This window comes from Zonotrichia leucophrys, chromosome 3, assembly GCF_028769735.1.
Source record: "Zonotrichia leucophrys gambelii isolate GWCS_2022_RI chromosome 3, RI_Zleu_2.0, whole genome shotgun sequence".
Classification (NCBI taxonomy): Eukaryota; Metazoa; Chordata; class Aves; order Passeriformes; family Passerellidae; genus Zonotrichia; species Zonotrichia leucophrys.
Genome location: NC_088172.1, coordinates 105,386,680 through 105,411,792, shown reverse-complemented (window position 1 = coordinate 105,411,792; position 25,113 = coordinate 105,386,680). Strand labels below are relative to the sequence as shown.

Sequence of the window (25,113 nt, the reverse complement as noted above, 5' to 3'; positions counted from 1 at the left end):
CTGTAAAAAACTTCTTCCTTAAATATACCCAGTTTCAATTCAAAGCCATTTGTCCTGTCACAAGACCCTACTAAAAAGTTTGTCTTCATCTTTAAGACCTTCTTAAATATTGAAAGGTGGCAGTAGCCTGGAGCCTTCTCTCCTCCAGCTCAGAAATGACCTTTTAGAATGTTATGTATCAGGTGGGCCTTTTGGCCAGCTCAGCCCCTGATTCACTCTCACACTGGCTTTTGGTGTGAACAAGCATTCAGGGACAAGAAATTAGTCTCCTGTCTCACTCCCAGCCTCTATTTTCTTTATCACAAGTGTCAGTTTAAATGTACAGGAAACTACAGAGACCCTGACAACCGAGACAGTCACGCTGCCATAAATTATCAGTATGCTTTTGTTATCACTTGCTGTGAGCTCCCAGAGCTCTGCCTCCTCTCCAAACCACAATCTTGCTCAGACTGAGACCTTTGCCACTACATAGGTTTTCTGTTCCTTCCACGCTCACCTCTCTCACACAGGTGTCTGCACAATGCTGGATTTTGCTGTAATTAAACAGAACAGTCTCCCAAAGGAAAGCACAAAGACAACAACATGATCACAAGCAGCAGGGAATATTTGGAAAACAATACTTCATCTGGATGCAGTAAGCTTCATTTATTTTTCTTTTGCCTCTCTATTTTGGTTTTATACTGTTGACTCCAAGTTTTAATGACCAAAGATATTTTAAGCATTCCTGACCTAGAAATGTGCTAAGAATAAGAGAACTTTATAATAAAGAAAACATTGGCCATCTGAAGGGAAACTCAGAGTATACCCCACCTCAGTGAGCTAGGCATGTTGTTTATGAGCAGCAGATAAGTTTTCAGGCCTACAAGGACTCAATTTCCAGAAAACAGAGATAACATGGGAGAAGAATCAGATAGGCTGTAGGATTCAATGGACCTGATTAAGAGAACAGTTGGGGGATTCATGGCATGGATTATTTTGACAATAGCAATCTGAGCAAATGGCCTCTAACAAGAAGGGCAGCTTTCCTTTATTCTCTCCCCTATAAAGCGTCACTTCCATTTGGGACCAGTTACCATGCCCCTTAAAAGGAGCAGGCAGCAAATAGTTTGGGACTAAAACTCCTCCTAAAGTATGCTCAGTAGGTGTGAGAGTTCCACGCTGGCACAAGAGAACAAGTGCAGGATGTTTCTGTGATTGCAGCAGGCAGATTACACAGAGGGAACTCCATCAATGTGTGGCCAAGGAATGCTGCAGCTCCCCAACTCAGAGATACAGTGACACACAAGTACCCACAGGGGCACAGGTAATTTAATCAAAAGTGCACATGCCAAATATTCAGGCTCTGTCCTTCACATGAAAGGTCTGCAATTCTGTAAATAAACCACAGGGATCTTATTTCACCTCCATAAAAATCAACTGTGAAGTGTTCATGAATAAAATCAATGAGCTAACTGCGAGGAACTGTTTTAATTATTATTCCAATCAGGAATGCCTAGAGAATATCATGGCGAGTTTCACACTACAAACTTGAACAGGAATGCAGCCCTCTCTCCTTTCCAGTGTTGGAAAGCACCTTTCATTTAAAGGATTTTCTTTGGATAGTTTTCTCTTCAGCTCAATCTCTTTCAGACTAGGAGAGGGGTCAAAGTTCCTGCAGCTCCTGATTATTCAATAACATGACTAATGCTCTCCTAAGGGGAACATGATTACAGGTAAATGATGTGTTATGATAAAGGCACCATCTCCCATTTGCACAGGCCTGTCCTCCCACCCACCACTATGTAAACACAATAAACCTTTAAGGATGCACTGCCTGACCTCATCTCCTGAAGAAATACTGCCTGGAATCACACTGTAATGAAACACAGGATAGCACAGAATGGCCCCATTTAATCTTTAACAATATGATATTTTAACAGGTTTCTACCCAGACAACCTCTCCCAGGCATCCTCAGTGCAACCAATATTAACTGCAGCATGCTGTTCACAGACCCTAAAACTGGCTGTACAAATTGTGACTGCCTGGGGCTACTTTTGTTTTGTTATGGAGCCAAGTTCTCCTCATATTTATTTGATGCAAAAAGTTGGAAGCTTTGAAATCTGCGGTTCCTTTTTTCACTAAGTTTTAGAGGTCTTTGACTTTCAGGATGGTGTGTAAAGCCTATGGCACGTCCTTCTTCACGTTGTGTTGAAATGGTTAAAAAGAGGATCCAGTGGAAAACGAAAAGCATCACCTCTAACTTCCTTCACTAACTAAGCCCCCAAAGGGGCTTTTCCCTGTGATATTTACTCTGAGTTTGAAAGCATCAAATGTGACACTCCAGGTAAACTTATTCATTTACTATTCCTTTATCACTTTTAACAAATGAACCATCAGTCCTGCCATTAATGGGAATTCATTCCAAGTCTCTTACTAGTAAGGTTTCTACTGCTGCACCTGGATAAGAAGTCAGCCCTCTCTGTATTTTCAGAACATTGCTCTACAAAGATATTTACAGAAGTTTCTACTTTCCAAGAAAGCTATTTCTGGCCAATGTAGGCTTATTTTTTTCTTTTTCAATTATTTTAAACTGTACTTGTGCCCACAGAAGAATTATTTTTATCAGTTACAAATAAACAAACCAACTGTGACAGAACACCAGGTCACAGTGCAGCAGATTCCCAACTGCTTGTGGCACAGACTACATGGATAAACCAACAATCCAGGAGAGAAAAACAAGGAAACAAGTCTGCCAAGGTAGGATAGGTAGAGCACTGCCTACAACCTTTGTACCATTACTTCTAATTCTACAATTCTAGATAAACACCACAACCACATCCTTTGGTGTCAATGACTTGTTCTGCAATGAAATTTTCCTGTTGTGGTCTTACTGCAGGGGTGCCATGCTGTTATCTCCTTATCACAAAAGTCTCATACCTTCTTGGTGTTCCTCATGAGCAGCTCCTCAGAGCACTGCCTCTTTCTCCTTCACACAGCAGCCACCTGACTCCAGTTCCCTTCTCACCACCACCCCACTCATTTATAGCATCTTCTTCTCACTGGTTACACCTGTGGCCTGGTAAAGTCAGGCCTGCTCCTAATCTCTGCTAATTGGCCCAGCTGCAACTCATCAGGGGTGAGATTACTTTCTGCACTACCTTTATTTTCTTATATTCTATCCCCCTACATTTTCCTACTAAAGATCCCTTTAGAGCAGATCCATCAGCAACTGGAATTCTCATCTGAGATTTCTCACGTGATTTAATTTCAGACAACATTGAAGAATTCTCATATGAATTTAGGTGTGCTTTTAGAAGACCAATAAAAAGCAAATGCATCTAATCATTATCACTTCAAAACTTTCATGCACAAAGCCTGTGCCCTGCTCTGCACCTGTGCAGTACAACAGGAATCAAAGAACTCATCTAAGCTGAGCTTGAGGTCTCAGTCAGGATTAGCCAGAAACTAACATTTGTCACAACTTTCTGAGCCTGCTCAAGGCCTGGACTGCTAAAGCAATTGGAATTCTGTGCCAGCTTGGTGCTTCTGGAGGAAAAGTGGTTTTCAGACAGCAGAAGCCAAGACAGTACAAATCCTCTATGCCAATGGGATGGGGAAAACTTTACTCAGACTAGGAAGGGAACACAAATTGGCATGCAAGTGACCCATCCCCGAGTACCAAAAGAAAGTAAAAACCTTGCTCTCCACAAACACAAGGTGAGAAGGACCTGCTGGAACACAGAGACTCCAGAACCTAAACTGACTTTGCAGCTGTTTAGGAACGGTTATCACTGGAGTTTATTGGGCCTGAGAGGGAGCACACCAAAGAACAATTTCTACTCATCCAAACTCTCCAGGATGTTAGACTCCAAAAAGATAAGGCCTCTGAGAACTGTGAATACCCTCATCTGCCTGTGTCTGGTCAACCTCACACATACACACTTCCTTAATGTCAGGATATCTGGTTTCAGGAGAGCACAGCACCCTCTGAATTTGCAGCTATGATCTAAATTCTAATAACTTCTCTCCTCTCATGAACCCCAACCGCTGCTTTTTCAGAACACATTTTTCATTCTACTGACATGGACAGTGCAGCATTGCAATGGTAAACTGTATTTTAAACAGGAAGTAGATAATCTAGTACAAAACAGAATTAAAATACTAAAAGAACAGAAAATGCATACCTTTTGAAAATCAGAAACTGTTCCATAGAAATTCACATTGTAGAAAATGTCTTCCTTTCCCTTAAAAGGAAAAAAAAAAGCCTTAATTGTGCATATTCATATTTAATTACCTAATAAAATCCCAGTAAACTACTACAAGACCTTCTTTTTCCTCCAGAAATAACTTCTCCTTATGGATCAGAATATTTACACAGTAGCAAACAAATACTGAGTGCTCAGTGAGTTTTTGTTTGAAGTTCATTTTATTTTGAAATTCCTGTTATTGAAGCAGAAGCATCATAGCTGCAGGTGACAGGAACACATGGCACCCATTCTTCCAAGCATTTAAAACTAGAAAGCAACACAGTGGAGACTAAGGATGGAGCAGTGTGTCAGGAGCAGGGAAAAGAAAGTATTTTATTTTGAGACATACAATCAGGTCTCTCTATCATCCCAGCTTTGGGTAAAAAGTAATTTATGCCATTGTTATTAGTGCTAGAATGCATTTCCTGCATTGCTTTTGCCAACGCTCTGGAAGGATGGAAGCATCCACTTCTGTTTTCCCCATCTTTGGAGGGGAAGGAGCAGCACAGGGACACCAACTCCTGTACCTCGGAGCAGTACAAGTGGGCAGGGAGCTTTGGTGCTGCTCCTTTGCACCCCTCGCTTTTCCAAATGCACAAACCCAATGATTTCCATCTGTAAGACCTAAGTGTGAGACCTTAAATTGGACATGAGCACAACAGCCCTCCAGCAAGCAAAGCAGCAGGTTTACACAAACAGGAACGAAAATGACCAAAGAGTGCTCAAAAACAAAATCAAATCCAAATTCACATTTGAAATCCATGTTTTCTCGGAGACAATATTTTATTAAAAGAAAGCAAGTGTCTTCAGCATTATTGAAAATAACATGAAATTGACTGCTGCTTTTTCAAATGAATTTCTATCAAGAGCTCCTACACATTAGATCAGAAGCTCTATTTTTCTCTCTTCCATCAAGCTAAATCTTTCTTCTTTTATAGAAAAAATAAATTGAAGCCTAAAGTTGAGAACATCTCAATATCCACTAGGTGCATACACAGAATTAAATTTGACCTGATACTCTTCAGTTTTATGAGGTTTAAGTTTTATGAGAAGAAGAAAAAACCCTCAATATTAGAAACAGATTGCAGAAAACAAGAGTCTCAGCCAAGGGAAGCCAGAGCATGTTGTGGCTCTAGCATTTGCTTTGAGAACTCATGGCACATAAAACACCCTGAGTATGGGACCAGAGGGACTGAGAACCACAGCAATCACAATTACAGCAATGAGGGCAGTTAAAGAGAACAGTTTCCTCCTCTGTTGAATCCTCTAAAAGTTGCCAAAAACGTCCATTAAAAGAAGTTGCTTGAAATCATAAATAGCAATGCTGAGAGGATGGTGGCTACATACTTTGTTCTCATTAAATATTGACAGCATTCTCTTCTAGTAAGAGACTACACAGTGATTTCAAGTCTTTTTTAAATTATTTTTTTAAATGCCTCAAACTGTCTCATTTTGCTGGTGCACTTTCAGCCTGATCTCAGCAGCTCCTAATTACATGACAAGATATCTCTGGGTCTCCAGGACTTCACAGCTTCACACAAAAGCATCCTTACACTTACTCCTGGGTCAACTAGAGCCAGCTTCGTGCTAAAATAACCTCCCTGTCCAAAACAGGCCTGTGCTGGGAAACAAAGACATGACAAGATAATTTTCAAGCATACAAACTGCGATGTTAGTGTGCAGCAGGAGATACAGCCCAGCCCTTTGTGTTCCCCTGCAGTCAGATTTCAGCAGGGTTACATCAGTGTGGGACCCAGCCAGCTCCACTGGAACCAGGAGCATCCCAGCAGCCCTAATGCACATTCCAGAAACACAACCTGCTTCCCACTGCTGGTAATCAGCCACAGCTTTCTGGGCAGAACTGCCACTGGGCCCTGAAATTTCTCATGTTCCATGAAAACACACGAGTACAATCTCATAAATTTAATGAACAAAATCAGTTTCCTTTTAGCTATGCAAATACCAAAAATCTCTCTCTGTCTTTCCACCAGTTAAGTATTTCTTCAGAAGCTTGTTTGTGTCCAAAATCTCCAGTGGCCCTTTCAGCGAGCCTGTAAATTCTTTGAGGGAAGCCCTCAGAGCCAGAGTGCAGCCTCAGTCCCTGAAACACTGAGCAGCTTGTAATTCACAGCAACAGGACAACTGATGGAGGAATGGAATGGACAGTGGTTGCAGCCTCAGCTCTGCCCTCCCTTCCACAGCTGGGTTAAAGGCTAAAATACAAAACCCCACAATTTTCATTTTTCTCATGTTCTAAAGAAAAAGAAAAAAATTAATTTTAATGAATAAGCCTTAAGTACCTTGATGCCTGTTTTTTTTTTGTTTTGTTTTGGTTTTTTTTTTGGTTTTTTTTTTTTTTGTTTTTTTTTTTTTTTTTTTTTTTGTTTTTTGGTTTTTTTTTTTTTTTGCAAAAGAGCTTTAATTTGATGTTCCTCACAACACCAGGGCAGGTGTAGAGGAATCAAATTCTGATGTGGCCAGTGTTCATTCTGGCCACAACACACATTTCTTCACTGGTCTTCAGTAAAGCACAACGTGTTTCTTCACTTGTCACCTGGCCTTTCCTGTCACCTTAAATACACCCCACGGTTTCCTCTCTCTTCACAACCTAACCCCCTTATAAGCTCCAAGGAAAAGACTTATTTTTGCAAAAGACCCAGCTGAATCATAATGACCCTTCAAAAGGATGGGCAACCTTTGCCAAGACTCTGGGCTTGTCAACAGAATTTTTTTCTTTTATTTCTAGTTTCAAGCGGAAAACAAGTTTTCATCCAAAGGGATCCATCATTCAAGGTTCTTTTCCACCTGTCACTCTGAAATGCTCAGAGAAAATGACCTGGCAAATACACACTTCTGCAAGACCTTCCCATTGATGGACACTTGGATACAGATAATCACCTCCTTGAGTTACCCAGAGTATAACTTTAGAATTCCAATAAGGACCTTTTGCCTCATTCTAATTAAAAGCAAAGTACAAGCACCCAATTTAGAAAAGACCATTAGAGACTTAATTTAAACATGACAATTTTAGTCTGTCAATATACTGAAATGATCATTACCTACCAAACCTTCTCTCATTCTGTGCCGGAAAGGAGCTTTGACCATAGCTCATTAGTTAATTTTAGACACACAACTGTTACCATTTTTCAGACATGAATTGCCTGTATATCCCTAATCTGGATGCACAGCTCTGAAAAGGTCATTTCTTTGTTTGTATTTTTTTTCAGAATCCAGGAGTAAGGCAAAAAACAAAGCAAAAGAAGAGGCAAACACAGAAGGCAGGAGGACAATGTGAAGAATTGCCTGTCACCCTCACACCTGGGGCAGGAGAGCCCAGTGAGGGATGGGGTGTCAGCTCCTGCCTCCCCGGGCCAGGCTGCTCCCAGGGCCTCGCCGCACGTCCCTCACTCTCCTGCGAGGCTGCTGAGAAAGCCCAGCTCCTTCCCGGCGTGGAGCCTTGCCAGGGACATCAGGCTGTTGCTGCTGACATGCTCCACACACCATTCGGTGGCTTCCTGCTCGAGGCATTACATAATCTGAGCCTCTGGCATATCTTTCTGGAACATTTCGTGTGCTCGCCCACAGGATCAGCAGCATCTTCAGCTCCCACAGCTCTGCACCTCCCTGCACTGATTCTGACCTGGAGGGCACTGACTGCAGGCACAGATGGCTGTTGATCCCCACTAAACACAAACCTGACAGTATGACTCCAAAAAGGACAAAAGAAGCAGGTAACCAACAGTTAAACACAATTAATGGTCACAGGAATACCACGATGGGAATCACTTTCAGAAACCACAGAATTCTATCAAGGGCTGCTGCATTCAGCTTCACTAAGGCAGAAACTTATTAACCAAAGGGAGCACAGAGCCTCCTACCAGAGCCACACACACCCCACCCCATCAGCCCTAGCTCTGCCTCCAGCCATGAAATCCTGACTCAGGAGAGCTCCTGACTCGGGGTCAATGTGCATATAGCTAACCCGAAAGGTGCAATCACTCCTTGATGTTTGCTGAGCAAGACTCAGGGCACTGCCCTCCTGAAACAGGCAGACTCTTTTCACACAGATGTCAAGTACTTGGAGCCCAGAGATTCCATTTCATGAAAAGCTGTCAATTGATAATAAAGTACACCCTCCCAAATGATGTGTAGATAATAGAATCTTTTAGACCTTTTTCTACAGAGTAGGAGTTATATGATAAACTCCACATAACTTAAGCCAAGCAATAAACAACAGCAGCATTTGTGCAATACAGAACAGTTATTACAAACTCTAATCAGAATGCAAATGTAACAGCACCAAAATACACAATCTGCAATTTGACTCAGAGAATTTCAGGGTGTCTTGGATGTGATTATATACTATCCTACAACTCCTGGAGGGAATTTTACCTATGGCTAAAGGAAGTTTTTTGGTTAGTTTGGTTTTTTTTTCCCTGGTGGAATTCTCAATTTTTAGTCACCTCTAGTAATTCTCTGGAACCAAAATCATCATGCTGCAGTTTAAAAGGTTTTCAATCTATGAAATTACTCATTACTGATGAAAGCATTAACAATCCAAGACTTCATTTACAGCATTACAAAGAATCCAGGTCAATTATGGGTAAATGCTTTTACTCAGCTTGGGCCAACAAAATTAATTATTATCATAAAAACCTGCACTCCAACCAAGAGTAAAGTTTAAAGGTGTCCCACCACATTCAAAGAGGACAGAAAGGAAGGAACAGGCCTGGACTCCAACATGAAAGTGAGCAGCTAATGCAGGCCCTGGGGAACGTGCAGCAGGTGACAGGATGGGAAGAGGATGGATACTCCTTTCAGGCCAGCACTTTGTATCACCAAGATAAAATCTGATATCTCCAGGGAAAGCTCGGCACCATCACATAAATCCTGCTGCAGCCTAATAGTTCTGTTTGGGATGCACTCTGTGTTCCAGAAACTGGGAGCCTGCTCCTTGCCAGCCTGGCTCTGAAATGTAGGCCAGCAGCTCGAACGTTGCGTGTGGTGATCTACACGTTTTTATCCCAATCCTCCAGCACAGCAAGAGAAAGGGATTAAGCAGCATTATTTTTTCCCCTGAATATTTACTGAGATAATTACATCCCATACTATAATACAAGATTATTTTGCACAGTACAAAATAACATGGAACAGGCCTGTTGTTTTATGGAAACCTCTTGGTCCCATCACTCTTGATCACTTTGGGCTCGTTCCTCCAGGAAAGTTTAACAGCAAACTCTTCCAAATGTATCAAATAGATGCACTCAGCTTCTTCATATAGTCCCATTTTTAGCAATCATATTTTTAAAATTATTTCACAAAATGTTATTAATGACTTAAGCCATCTGTGTTTCTAGAGAACGCTCCCTTCCATCCTTTCTTTCCTTCCTACTGGGTTGCACAGTAAAGACTTTTTTATTTACAACCACTTTTATGCCAGCAGATGTTTTACCACACAAAACTGCTTTGCTGCAAAGTTCAAGAAGAAAGTGGTGGGAAGAAGTTTACATAAGCAGACATCATCAACAAAAGCAGGAGAGCCTGGCAAACCACAGGCCGCAGTCATTTAATTCACACAAATCTCTCTTCCCCTTTCTCACTCTGCTTTCCAATTTGATTTAATTCCATAGGAGGATCTGACTGGCAGTCACTCCATAATGCATTGCAAGGTTTAAATGCCAGCAGCTTTCCTTGTCTTGACAAAATGTACAGAGCAGAAATTTAATTACAACTGGTTCAAATGCACTTTTGTTTTGCTTCTACCCACCTGGAACACGGAGGCCGTTTAAAGTAAACATGTTTAGTCACTGGATAATATGAAGTATAAAGGAAAAGTTACACTGTAATAAACAGAGATACATTTGAAAACAATTTTGATTTCTTATCGCTGAACCTGGCTGCAACCAGCTAGCTGCAAGTGGCATGACTGTGATGGAAATGGCGTGGTATTGCAGTGCAAGAAAGTAAACATCTTCTCCCAGACAGCAGCACAGCAGTTGAAATCCACCCAAGAAAACCATTTGCATTATCAGTGTGCATTATTCTGCCCTAACGTTTTGACACTGAGTTTAAACATTAAGCTGGGAGTACAATGCCTCTTTTTGAAACTAATGCAATTTCTTGGGGCAAAATCTGATATGGCCAGCCAGATTTCCTGAGTGCTAGTTTCTCCTAAGGAAAAAAAAAAAAAAAAAAAAAAGAAAAGGGAAAAAAAGAGACATCGGTTTAATTTTGATTTGTCCAGTAAACAGATCAAAGCATTGCAGCTCTGCAGAGGAGGTTTACAAAGCCTCCTTGTGCAAACATCCTGGGCCTGATGCTGCCAGCTGCACTGAAGCAAATCTCATCTGATGGCAGCCAGTGCTGGTTTGTGCTACATTGTCCAATGCAAAAATTTACACTTTAAAGGGAAGTCAAAATCTTTGAAGTTCCACTTGATCAAAAATTATTAAAACATGCAGCTTGAATTTTTAGACTGATCTTAAACACATGTAGCTGGAAATGTTTCACACTTCTATTCTGTTTCTTATATACCAAAAACTGTATTCAGCTCTAGGCTCCTCCTATTCCAGTGCAATAAATTCTTTGGGTGAAGGAGCATTTTTAACAAATATGTACAACGCCTAAAAGAGAGATTCCAGAACCATTATTAGATCACTGAGAACTGCAAGACTGCGAAGTGTAAATAATTTTTAGCATAGCTGAAACATCTTTCTAGATCTGTGCTTTGTAAGATTGTAATTTCTGCCCAGCCCCTTCTATTTCTTTTCTCATCCAACTGAGCAGTTGAGCTTGTTCAGGGTTTGCTGCTTGCTGCCTTTCACAGAACAAAAGAAAGAGGGAGGAAACCGAAATGACACAACCCATATAAATTAGTTTTAAAATGTTCAGTGGTAGGCCTGATGTCTGCAGCTACTTTGATTCTTTGCAGAAGAAATTTTCTTTCTATACATCTATATGGTTGTCACTTGAGTGTCCCTTTAAGCCAGCTTTGCTGACTCAGACTATGCCCATACCATTTTTATTGCCAAAGCAATAAAAAAAAGGTGTTCCTGAGTTATGTTCTAACTTAAAAGATTTACACAGGGAATCCTCAACCTCAGAAACAACACCAAGAAGAACATTGTAATTTCTGCTGCAAGACTGCTGTCAACATCCATATGCAAAAAGCCTGCTTGATAAATATCCTATAACAGACTGTGCTTCTAAACCTGCAACTCTGCTCTTTCTGGGCTACAAATCAAAACTGGATCTGTTGCATAACAAAGGCATTAAAGATAATGGCCTCTAGGACTGCGTGGCACATGAGTGTGAGCAGTGTAGCAATGCCCTGCTCCATACATTACCCGGCACCCCGGGGAGCTGGGCTGGCAGAGCATGGCCATGTCCCTGATTGCTACAGTTTGATTTCCAAGTCAAGGTCAAGAAGCAATTTACCAGGATCCCTGTTGCTAACACACATGGGCTGCAAGCTTTGGAGAAGTCATCTTGCCACGTTAAAAAAGGTCTCAACAATTGGAACGTAAAGAGATGAAATAGTCTGTAAGCTGCTTAGGTACTTCAGCACGTTGGACTGAACAGCATGGATTGCCAATTCTTTTTAACCTGCATATATCAGCTCTGTATATATATTCTAATTAAAAACACTATATTGCAGTGTATTCCCTCATCTGAGGTATCAGCAAATGGGCACCAAGCAGGTTACATAAAAAATAACAAAGAATGCATTGGAATAAATGCCATAAAATAAATAATGCAAGGATCGTCCCTGCCCCAGAAACCTTGCAATTTAGGCCATGAACAAAGAATCCTTAAGGGATCATACCAAACCTACCTCACATTCCTCAGCTGACATTTACATTGTGCTGTACTTCTTCGGTTCATACTTTCAGGACTGGAACTATGCACTTGTTCTGATGTGCACTGCTGAAATCTGCTCTGGATCTCGTGGTTCACAAGACAGTGAGCCTTCTTGTCAGGCATTATCATGACATTTAAGATAGATATTGAAAAATACCTAATCAGAACACTGTGGGTGAGGGGTGTGTCGTACTGTATTTAACCCAAGTCTTCCTTTAGAACAAAGAATTTTAATTTTTAAAGTGTGACCAGCTATGCCCATACCCAAAAGACAGGGGGACAGGGTGGTGGAATTACCAAAACAATACCAAGCAACAAGCAGCTTTCTGTCTGGGCCCCTCTCCTCCTGTGTCACAAAGGGTTACCTGTCCTAACCCAGGAGTATCACTGTTCCTCCTACAGGATCAAAAGTGTCCTCACTGCCACTCCTTGCTGGCTGAAATTGAGCTAAAAACTCGTTTGAAATTGTATCAGTCTCAACGTGGCCATCTAAAATTCCACCAGTACCTCTCAATCCTTAAAAAGGGAATGCTTTTGACATCTGATGCTACAAATGAGAAGGCTTGAGCCCGCTTTGTGGATGTAGGCTTTGCTTTGGAAGGATAAACGGAGCCCCATCAGATGTGCAGACCATGGGGAACAAATAAAGGTCTGAAATTAAGGTTTCTAATTAACTATTTCAGCTGCAAAAATTACAGACTGATGTAATCAATCTCCAGCTCTGCAGGGCTGGGTTTGTGCACTTGCAGTGTGCTGTACTCAGGTCAGGTTTTTCCTCATACATGGTAAATCCCCCTGCCAAGTCCTGACACTATTTGGATTCTCGTTACCTTTCTTTTGTTAGGTCAAATTTCATTATTAAGAAAAAGAAGAAAACAAAACCACACACTGCCAAACAATAAAAGAGAAGCTATTATCTATCAGACAGAATAGCTTTTTTCCCATTATTTTCCCTTTGAAAGGGGAAAGGAATGAAGCACTGAGTGGACAAACACCATTTTGGCCTATGAATCATCCCTGATAAAACTGCAGATGCACAAACCCAGTCACAACAGTATCACAGTAAGAGAGATCAGATAAATTTCCATAACCATCCAAAAGGCCCCTGAGATGAGGCAGGATGATTTTGAATTGAATTTTGAGATGCAAGACTCAAATGGACTCAGGTTACTTGCTTGCAACACCCACGCTCTGTCAATACACAGTGCTGAAAAGGAATAGTCAAATCTTGTTAAAATTATATCTCAGCCATTAAGAGAAGTGCTAATTACCAGCTGGACTGAAGATCACTGAGATAAGCAAAATATTCCCTGCCACAGCCTTTTAGACAACATTTGTTAATTTCTAAAATCCAAGATGTGATGATAGCAGGGAGAGATGGAAGGAAGGGAAGGATTAAATAAACCTTCCTTTAAATGATTTAAAATTAACTGAGAAGCATTATCTTTTCATCAACTCCTACAAAAAGAAAGGCAGCCAGAAATTTATTTGTGCAATTAATGTGATATTCATGTATACAGAAGCACTTTTAATTGAAACTATAAGTTGGCTTTTCAGTAACTGAAGGATTTCAGGTAATGGTTTATGAAATCAAGAAACAACACCAGAAAAGTGGTTATATTTTAAATCACCAGTCACTTTTTAAGGAAGAGATGTAGCTCACCTGAAAAATACCATAAGTCTACAATTTTGAAGTGTTTACATATATAGTTTTATAGCTCCTACAAAGAAAAGCAAAAAACAAACACAAACCCGACACCTTACTTTGCTAATTACTTTCACTAATGCTTTGAAGAAATGCTTGCACAGATCTTTCAAATGAAGCAGGTGAAGCAGCACAAGTTTTGGTGCCAATTTCAGATTGTTCATGAAGGCGTTCATGAGCATTGCAGTGCTGCTGAAGGCTCAGGCTACTCTTTCAGGTGTATCCCTTTCCTGAGGGAGCACAGGTCCCTGGCAGGGGCTGTAAGCAAGTGAGGGTCAGCCTGTTCTCCCAGGAAAGCAGGAGCAGGAATAAATGCCATAATTTATTGGCATTTATTCTCAGGCTGCTCCAGGGGAGGCTCAGGGTGGTCAGAGAGGGGTGGGCTCACCGTCCCTGCAGCTGCTCAGGGAAAGCCTGGACATGGCACTCAGTGCCAAGGTGACGTTCGATCATAGACTGGATTCAATGATTTCAGAGGCCTTTTCCAACCTAATTCATTCTGTGAAAATTAAATAATTCAAAAACTAAACCCCAAAACAGACTAGGGAAAAAAATACCCTGTAGTATTATTGTCTTCTGTAAAGAAAACAATTGCACTTAAAAGCAAGAATGAAAATACCCAGCAAACATCCTGACACTAAACTACAGTGGGATGGAGCCAATTCCTTAAAACCAAATAATGTAACTCTTAACACAGCAATGCAATTTCCTCTGCCATTTCCACCTGTGAGGATCAAAAACTGTTTTCCAGCTTTCAAAAGCTGCAAAGTATCGCCACATTGCTCAGCACCTGACTCATGGAAAACCACTCACGGAATCAGTCATTTGATGATTCAAAATTACCTGAAAAACTACCTGGATGTTTTTCCACATAATTTCAGATCAGTTCAATTGATGTTTTTAACATGTCACATATCTGAGAGCTGCACTTAGATCTTTGTTTTCACAATATTATTATTCACTGGTTCTGCTGTGGGGAGGGGAGGTGGTTATTCCAGATTAAAGTGAGCAGTGTCTTTTCAAGGGTAAATTAAAAACTAAAGCAGGATGAGATCAGGGAAGATTACCAGGCACTGTTTATAAACTGAGCATAACTAAATCAAAGGTATATAAATCAGAGCACGCATTTCTTGGCAGATTGATTTGGTTTTGAAAACTGAAGTGCCACAGACTTCATTTAAAAAAAATCCCCAGCAATAAAGATCACTTTTTTTTCAGAAGTAACGGATTTCATGCCAATTCACAGCTACTCCTGTAAAGTATTGCTTTCACCTCGTGTGTTTTAAAATACAAGAAGCATTTACAAAATAAATACATGTGTTTGTATAGCAAAGAATTACTGCAAACATATACTTTTGATTTCCTCACATCTGGAAATGCAGTTAGGTAACATGAGGCTTTAGCTCATCACAGGAAAGCTGTAAGAAACTAACATACAGGAATCCACACAAAACAAACAAACAAAAAATCATTTCAAATAAGAACAATGTTCTTTAAGTTAAAAAAAAAAAAAAAGGAAAAACAAACTCCAAAAAAAAATGTCCCCCAAAACCCCAAATCAATCACCTGGTAGACTGTCACCATAGCCGAAATCCAACATAACATCTTTTTTCTCAGACTGCAATCCAAAGATGCAGCAGAGAATATGAAGTTGTTTTGCATGATTCAGACTACCAGATAAAGGTATAAGCAAGCTGTGATTCTTCTATCCATACAGGGACCACAACTCCACAGTACAAACTTCACTAGTAAGAAATCTTCCACAAGAACTCAACCAGACCAGCAGAGCTGGAGATTTATCCCTTCCACACCCAGCAAATGGGAACATGGCATAGGAACAACACCCAGCATTTCTCCACAGCAATGCTCACCCAGCTCTCTAGAGAGGTAAAGGCAACATGCAGAGGACTGATGCTGCTGTTGGCCTTTCCTGTCCCTCCGAGGCTCTGTGCACCTTCACTCTGGGCTGCATCCAGACAGCTCTGTGACCACCAAGGCAGCTGGGCTCACAGAGTGCCTCTGGGGGTGCTCTCCGAGTGCCTCTGGGGTTCTGTTCTCTCCGAGTGCCTCTGGGGGTTCTGTGCTCTCCCAGCGCCTCTGGGGTTCTCTCTCCCAAGCACACAACCCCACAACAGCATCCCTGCAGCTTACAGAGCCCACCAGCACCACACCAACTCATTAACTCTCCCAGTTAAGTACCACATGCTTCCTCCAAGGTGTCATTCTTCATTCATTCCACAGGGAAGAGATGGGATTACTCCCATGAAAGCAGTGCAAATAGTTCTGTTACCTGATGCAAAGACTAATTTAAGACATTTTCTTGTATCAAGTCACACAGATGAAACAGCACACCAACTATTCTTACATGGCTCTTCTAGTTAAGCTCATGCTCTCATTAGGATATCTCAAAGGAGACCATTTTAACAACATCTCTTTACCAGCCTTAGCACACATACCAATTCCAGCACTTTCTCAGTTTGTAAAGAAAAACAAACAAAAAATTAAAAGCAGGCAGAGCCAAACATACACAATACTTTAGGATGCATCCAAGTAGACAGGAGCCTGCTTGAGAAAAGCAAAACTATACCAGTGACGTGTGAATGCAGGAAAGCAGGAACCTGTACAACTAAAAAAAACTTTGCCCAGCTCGTCCTCACCTGGGCCAAGGTCTTCTCAGAAGTTATTTCTCCTCCCAGCCACCTGGTACAGTCTCAGGTCATCAAAAAGCCACTCTGTATTTCACAGCCAAAACCGAGGGCATCAGCAAAAAGAACAGCCAGACTCTGCTACACGCTGCCAGATCTGAAGGGCTTGGCAAAAAGGAAATGAGTCTCCGTATCGGTTCAGCCGCAGCAGGGATGGCAGGACCTTCCCCCGGCACACGCAGAGGCACACGGGCGCTGCTGTTGCCAGAGCGAGCAGAGGAGGCCGAGGGTCCCCGAGCCCCCCGAGCCGGGGGAAGGCGGCACCCCGAGCCCGGCCGAGGCTCCCGCCCGGGCTGCCCTATTTGAGCCCTCCGTTGTTCTCCAGGGCACAGCGCTCCCCGCCCCAAGCCCCCACCTTCCCTCCAGCGCGGGGATTCTCCAATCAAAGCAGATAAGCGCATCATGTGAGGGATGGCAGGCACGCTGGGGGGAATTTCCGAGAGCTCCTGCAGCATCCACGGCCACAGGAGATCTCCCGGGTGAGAAGCACGGGGCCAAGCAGGGGTGCCAAAGTGCCCGCGTTACCTGCAGCTCACGGCTCCTGGGGCAGACTGCAGCACCTCATCTGCAATCTGCTCCGATACACCTGCAACCACATTCCATCTTCCCCTGTCATTTACTGGGTGACCACTGTTCCTAAGCGTATTCTGTAGGGAAGCAGTACACAAATAACACAGGCTGAAAGACCAGAAAGCAATAATTACTCCGTCTCTTCTCTGCTGATGTCAGACACGCAGTACAGCTCTCCAAATCCACCAGAGCACCCAATTAATCTGCGCTAATCCTCAAGAACTATATCTGAAAAACAAGTAGTAAAATCAAATCATCCAACAGCCTCTGCCTTGCCTTGCAGTCACCACAACACCATGCTACCCAACCTCTCCTTTAACACATCTGAGCTTCCTTCTCATCTCTGCAAACAAACCTACAGAGAATTTATCAGCCTCTCTCCCTGCCTTCTTCAGAAACACTTTTCTTTCCATGATCACAGTCCTTCATAGAAAAAATTACACCAATTTCTGTTGGGTTCAACAGATCACATTAGCCTTGCCAAAGAAACCACTCCATGGCTCAATTTCCTACTTGCCAATAAGGCATTCATATCCCATTTCAACACACACTTGACCGAGAAGAATTCTGTAGGAATTATCCTACTTTGCGTATTTCAAAACAAACAGGCTCTCAGTGCAGCTATCAAACCGTTTCTTCCCTGTGTGGCAGCAGTGGCAGCAGCAGTGAGATGGCAGAGATGGAGTCAAGCCCCTGGATCCAGCACACAGCCTCAGCTCAGAGGAGAGCACAGAGCATCTGTATGTGCAACAAGTACAGCACATGCAGCAACATCCACAGTGCACATCCCCAGAAAAGAAAACCAAAGGGCAAATGTGGAAGACATGGCAATTTTAGGCATGGGAAATAAATATGTTCAAGGAGTATAAAAATGGGAGCAGAAAAACTCGCAGAGTTTTGGAATGGTCTACAAGATCAAGGAGTTAAAAAATGCCACTTTGCTATGAGAAGTTATTTCATCTGACTTCATTCAAGACCACAGCTTACATCTCAGAGAACTCCCTTATTACTTGTTATTTTCCACATCATCAGTGTTCACAGGATCATGGACACTCGAGATCACTGGAATCCAAGAGATGCTCCTTATTAACCTTCCAAGTCCTTCTTCTCTTTTGCTCCCTTTATTAGTCACTGAACTCCTGGATGATTACTTCCAGTCTGCACGAACGTGCGTGCTCAGGCTGAATGGAGAAATTGTTAGAAAGGGAAATTTATCTGTAACTTCACGAATAAAGAGCCTGCCCTTTAATATCTTTTTCATACCCATTTCCTCCTTACTAAAGTGCACCCAAAATTCTGTAGCTGAATATATATCCCCTCTTGGCTGGCATAGTGCTAGACCAACTGCAGACATAAATTACTTCTATGTAACTATTTGATAGTTCGATAACATTTGTAAATTTTTTTTCTTCATAATTTCAGATGGTGCTGCACATAAAAACAACAGAATACAAACACCAAGACTAGATTAAGACTTTTCAAGTAAAGGGTCTATTGGTACAACATCTGAGAAGGAATAATGTAGACGGTTTAATTTGAACAGTCCCTTTTCAATCCAGCCTCTGCAATGTTACACACCTGCTCAAGGTCTTCTAGGCTGCAAGGCTGGCTCACAAAGGAAGTTTCAATTTGAGAGCCCCAAAGTCAACTGAACAGAACCGGTTTCTGCAGAAGGGAGAGGGCAAAGGCACTTTGTAACTTCAGCACCACCAATTTCACCAGTCTGCAAACAGCCCTTACAATGGAGCACATTCCAAACTGGCTGTCTCACCTCATTTGCCGAAGCTCCCAGTTACTGTTCCTGGGGAAGGAACAGGCTCTTACTCTGAGGGAAGATCAAACCAGGGACTCTCAGCTCTCCTGGAGCAGGGCCTCATGGTGGTACAATTATAATCCCATATAAAATAGGAAGCAAGGCCCTAATTTTGGATGTACAACAGCTGCCAACCAACTTCTTAAGCTGCACTTTGGTCCCTGGCTATTGCATACAGAAAGGTGAGAGACCCACTGTGAGCAATTAGGAACACCTATGGGGTATAGAATAGATTTTTTACCAGGCAGCTTGGAGCAATTGCATAAAGTCAGATTATGGATTCACCTGCAAGGTGGTCATGAAATAGAGGACAAGGGATGCTCAGTGCTGTACCCATGGTCTGTCTGTCCCATGACCAGCTATGATCCACAGGTGGGACAGGATCACGATGGAGCTTAACAACGCTGACTGGCAATGGAAAAGAACAGGAAACCACAAAGAGATCCAAGTGACAGCCCCATCTGCCACAGAAACCTACATGGTGCAAAAGGCAAGAGGCCTTAACAGCTGGATCCCTTGTATTTCTCCCTTTTCAGGAGCAGATACACCACATTAACCTAACCTTTCAGTGACCCACATGGCTCCCCAGGAACAGGCTCTCTCCCACAGGAAAACTGACTAGTGCTTCTAAGAACTCTAAAGGTGAAATGAAACATTTTAATTGCTTACAAACACCATTTATCCAAGAGTAATAACAAGGGAAACAGCTTGCTATGATTTCATATTAGGCTAGGAGGCTCTTCAGAGGAGAGGAAGATGAAGGTTTTGTCTCATTCTTCTCCAAAACTCAAGATTCTTTTGCTGTTGCACAGGTGCAACTTTAACAAGTACTTCTTTCAGTGACTGACATGTAGAACGACTTGTAAGGCAAACTGACCACAGCACCTCACTACCTGGCACAAGCTGACGTTGGTCCTCACAAGGAGGGGATGCAAGTGTTGATTTCCCTCCAAGATCCCTGCAGGGAAGACATGTGCAGCCCATACCCAGAAGTCTGCTGGAGAGGAGCCTCTAGAGCCACAGCTGAGCTGCACCATCTATTTCTGACTCACAGAGGCCGCTTGGGAGCGTCTTGCCCTGAACGCTGCAGATTCCCAGCATCAGCACCCCACAGGCAGGGACAGAAAGGCTGCTCTGATGCTGCTCCCCATCTTGTGGCACCCTATTCCAGGCACTCTGATACTTCAGCATGTCCTTCTGGAACAAGGACCTCACTACTAGGCTAATGAATTAATTCCAGAATGGCTGGGAACCTGTCCTCTTCCACAGTTTCACAAGCCCCTTGAGCCATATTTACTAAACTTCCAGAAAACACTACCACCATAGGAGGGGTGAGGACCAGCAAGGTAGATTTTAATAGTTTGGTGTTCACAGGGCAAGATACAAGCAAAGCAGGATGGCTAATGCCAAAGCACAGTACCTTTGGTATTTATACCACTGATATCCCATGTATTCTAACCCTCTACAGGTCAGCTCTTTGGAACACAAAGTCCAAAACTCACATTCTTTTTCTGCAGAGGCAAGAGGACCACAAAACCTGCTCCCAGAGAGTCCTGCTGAATAAAACTCATCTGAGCCTTTGATGTGTGCACATAGGTGATTCTGATGTGGTGCTACGCATGAATCTTTCATAAGAATAAGATGTCCTAAATAGTATAAGCAAAAAACTTTTGAGGGCTGGATCATAAACACCTCCACTGTGTGCAACTTCTCCAGACATCAAAGAGTCTTCCCTGAACCAGAAGCATTACATATCTGGCAAAATTAGTAAATGTGCTCAAGCCATCAATTTTGCAATTTTTGAAGTAGCACAATGCATCTATTTATTAGAGAATGGAACTAAGCCCAGGCTGCTGATTAGCCATCCCACAAATAATGCTTATGCAACCCTTCGTAATGATTTCCACTAACAACCAACCGGAGATTTTATGACTTGGAAAATTTCACTTCTAAACCAATTTACAACACTTCCCAAAATCTAATGGGACAGATGATTGAAAGTGTAGAGGAAAGCAGCCTTCTCCGAAATCAATGAGGTACAATTTTCGTAAGTAGTCTCTCTCAGGTAAGATGCCTGCATTGAGTTTTGGTTCTCATTTCTAAAATTCTCATAAGTACTCCTCTTTCCTTTCCTCCCTTTCCTCTAGAAAAGGGATTAATTCAATTTTAAGGAAAATAATAAACCAGCAGTTTCAGACTTCAGTCTCTGGCATATTACGAAGAGGAAGGAATAGCAATTGAGCTGTTAAAACCACCAGGGAAAGCAAACCACCAAACAATTCAAAAAGCCCACAGAAATGACAAGATAAAAAATGAAACAGAAATACAAACCAAGCCATCTTGGTAAGCACAAAACTTATATCGCTACAAGCTTTCAACACAGTATACCTAAGCCTGGTGAAAATGAAGCCATCAGTTCCTCCACAGCTGTAAGAAATACTTGACAGACTTCCAGCACAGCCCCAAGTTCACCATCACAGCCAGCTATTACTGGAACAAATGCCCAAAGTCTGCAGCAGAAGTCAGCAGCGTATGTCAAGCCCAAGCAACTCGCCGTTGTTTTTGAAAAGGTGAAAACAACACAATATTTTGTGTGAAACACAACAGAGAAGTATTTCCTCTGTCAGTAAGGGAAATTCAAATGACTTCTCTTTCCTGCCCCTTTTGGTCTTCCCCTTCAAGAGGAAGAGAGTCTCTTCCCTGCATTCTAAGAAAAAGCAGAGAGTGTAGGTTATGCATAAATTCATGACAGAAAGCACTATTTTAGAACAAAGCTCCTGTGCGTGGGTGCACGTCTTTAAAATAAAAGGCATTGTTACTCTCCCAAGTGCATATCCACAGCCAGCAATCAAGTCAGATCCTCACATTTTATTTTGACAGCCACGCAGTCATATTTTCACCAGGGGTTTGACTTTCCCATCAATACCTGGTTTTTAGCAATATCATCAAGAGATGAATCAAAACTGACACATGAAGGCACACCGGTATTAATGGCTGTGGAAAGGAATTCTCATCCTAGAGATCTGTAATTTAACTGCTTCATTAAGGTACCAGTTGCAGGGAGGAATAAATCTGAACTCATATTCAGGAGCTGTCTCTGCACAATTCAAAACTGCTTGGCTGCATATAACAGTAATTACTTTGCAGTTCATGACACTATTGGGTACCCCTGATCTGGTGAAAGCCTGCAAGTACTGTGGCCATGACACTTCCAGAGGCTGGAAGGAACTGACCCGAAGTGAGAAGCAGTATCAGCTTGCTAGCACTGCTCAGTAAACTCCAGAACACGGCCCTGAACACAAACGTGCTATGGAAGAACCTGCTCCATCCCCTCACAGGATCCAAAATGAGACCTTTTCCCCGGGACACTCCTCAACACCAATTATTAAACTGAAAATTCCATGGTGCAACAGCAGGCAAAGTTTGAGAAACAGAAACATTATTTATGTATTAACAGAGAATGATGTATGATGTACACTTTACTGAAGATTTATACTGTGCAAGACTTTGTGTCAAATCCACCCTTCCCACAGATGCATCCCCATGGACACTTTAACATTATATAAACTCCCCCTGAGATAATGATTATTCTATAACTTTCTAAAATCATCCCCCTTTGGGAAAGTATTACTTAACAAACACACATTAAATACCTCACAAGCGCATTAGATCCCTGGGTTTCTACTACATGCTAGCATAAAGGAATATTTGTACTTTATTTTGAGATAATAAAAAAAAAAAAAAAGAAGACCAGGCTGGATAACTGTAACTGCAAAGGATAAACAGGATTAAGTAACAGGTGTCTGACTGCACATAATTCAAAGTCGTGCAAGGAATACAGTGCACAGCCTTGGAATGGCTATGGAATGGAAATGGAAACATTTTGCACCTTGCTTTGAAAATCACCAGTATGCAATTTACAAATGTCTTGTAAATTCCAACCACACAGACAGAGGCAACAGGAGCACTTGTACCCCCAGAGACCTTTGGATATATACAAAAGAAAACAAACAATCTTCAAAGGTAAGCCTGCGAAGGGGGGAAAAATAGGGGGGAAGAAGGGAAACAAAAAGGGAAAAAAAGAAGGAAAAAAAAACCCACTGCAAGAAAGTTATACTTAACTACACAGAAACATTTGTCACACCGCCCAGCACTGACAAAATCCGGATACACTCAGAAACTACAGCAGCGAGGATGAGGGGAGGACTCCAGCGGCCGGGCGCACACGCAGAGGGACCCACGGAGGGACCCACACGGATCCACGGAGGGACCCGCACACGGAGGGACCCGCACACGGACACGGGTGAAACTGACACACGGACACGGGTGAAAGTGACACACGGACACCGGTGAAACTGACACACGGACACATGCGTGTGTACACAGCCCTGCATGCGTGTCGCACACAGGCGTGCATGGCACGCAGACACACCTATGTGACACACACCCACGTACCACAGCCCCACACGGGTATGAGGGACCCACACGGCGGCAGACCCCCGCAGATGACAGCCCCACAGGTTCGTGGCAGCCCCACACGGGGGTGAGGCACTCACACGGCGACAGTCCCTCGCGGGTGACAGCCCCACAGGTTCATGGCAGCCTCACAGGTCCGTGGCAGCCCCACACGGGGGTGAGGGACTCACACGGCGACAGTCCCTCGCAGGTGACAGCCCCACAGGTTCATGGCAGCCCCACAGGTCCGTGGCAGCCCCACACGCTCGCGCCGGCCCCACGCGGCCGGGGGAGCCCAAGGTTACGGCCCGGCGCGGGGGGGGCCCGGGCAGCGCCGCTCCCCGCCAAGGGCGCGAAGCCGCGGACAGAGCCGCGGCCGCCCCCCGTCCCCCCCGCCTCAATGGTGGCCGCTCCAGCCGCCCGTACCTCAAGCGCCGAGGCTGCTTCCTCCTCCTCCTCTTCCTCCTCCTCACGCCGTGCCAGTGTCTGTGTGTGTCTGTGTGTGTGTGCGACCCGCCCGCCCCACAGCGGCGGCGGCTCCTCCTTCCCTTCCCTTCCCCTCCCTCCTCCCCCGCCGCCGCGCCCGCCTCAACCCCCGCAGCGCCCAGAGACGCGGCAGGGACGGGGGAAACCCCAGGGCGGCTGCCGCCTGCGCTGGCCGGGCCGGGCCGGGCCGCCGCCGGCTCCCCCCGCCACCGCCGCGCAGGCTGCGGGCAGCGCATGGCAAGTGGGCGGCGGGGCCGCGGGCGCGGAGCTCCGCCCGCACGGCTCCCCCGGGCGCGGAGGCTCCGCGGCCCCGGCCGTCAGCCGCAGGTACCGCACGGTGCCCCCGAGGATGCCGCGCCGGCGCGGATCGGAAAGGGCGAGGAGGAAATCCCCCTTCCCCGTGTGCTCCCGCCAGGCCTGCTGCTCCCCACGCTGCCAAGGGGAGAAAGGCGATGGTGCGGAGGCCGCTGGAGGGGGTTCCCACAGTCCTGCAGTTTTCGTCTCAGAATTACAGTTGGACTCCTTGAGGTTTATTGGAGTGAGCCTTGGAGGAGCTCAGCTCTGGAGCGGGGGATTCCCTCTTCCCACATCCCCTGGCCAGCCCTTTCCCAGCTCATGACTGTCCACAAACCACTGCCGTGGGCTGCCCTGGTGCCCTCCCTGTGCTCCCCTCTTTCTGTCACCGTGTGCCCGGTCTCACCTTTCCCCGTCTCCTCATGATTTCAGAGAAATGCTTTCCCCCGCGTCAAGGAAAAAAAAGCAAACGTGAAACGCCCACAAAACCAAACAAATTGCCGAGCTTGACAGGCAGGGCAGGTTCCCATCCCTGCTCACCTGCAGCCCGACTTTGGATTTTATTAGTGAGCTGTGGAACGTGTGGGACCGCTCCGAGGGGACACCGGCACCGAGAGCGGGTGTGGGGAGAGACAGCAAGCTACAGGTGAGAAGTTATCCAGCGTGAGCTGAGGAAGCAGTGCAGGAAAACCTGGAATAGTTCTGCTAGTCACAGAAAGGGCGTTGCACTGCCATGAACTACTCGAGCCAGTAACGCGGTAGCCAAGATCTCAGGCTATATTATCCTGTAACATACACTGCACAAATCCAAGCTTGGAATGAGAGGCCCCATCCCGACACCACTGCTAGGATGTGATTAAAAAAAACAAAAACAAAAAAATATATATGTATATTCTGCCTTCCACAGCTGCCTATCAAAGAAGCAAGCAGAGGGGGACTGGGAGCAGCAGCAGGGATGACAGGCCAGGTTCCAGGGCCAGCCTGCCAGCAGAGCAGGG

General features: G+C 43.9%; 1 protein-coding gene across 7 annotated transcripts in view; it reads right to left on the bottom strand.

Moving 5' to 3' along the window:
* PLCB4 (phospholipase C beta 4) overlaps positions 1–23,908 on the bottom strand; it is a 171,494-nt gene extending 147,586 nt beyond the window's left edge. For 3 of the 7 annotated variants that reach the window (XM_064709822.1, XM_064709821.1, XM_064709823.1), the window contains exons 1-2: positions 23,762–23,907; positions 4,165–4,224 (exon numbers count right to left, since the gene is read on the bottom strand). The gene's annotated coding sequence lies outside the window, so the exon portion shown is untranslated. Of the gene's footprint in view, positions 1–4,164; positions 4,225–16,449; positions 16,807–23,761 lie in introns of those variants that run through there. The other 4 variants (XM_064709817.1, XM_064709818.1, XM_064709819.1 and 1 more) reach the window with 3 other exon arrangements.
* Between the last annotated feature and the right edge of the window lie 1,205 nt (positions 23,909–25,113).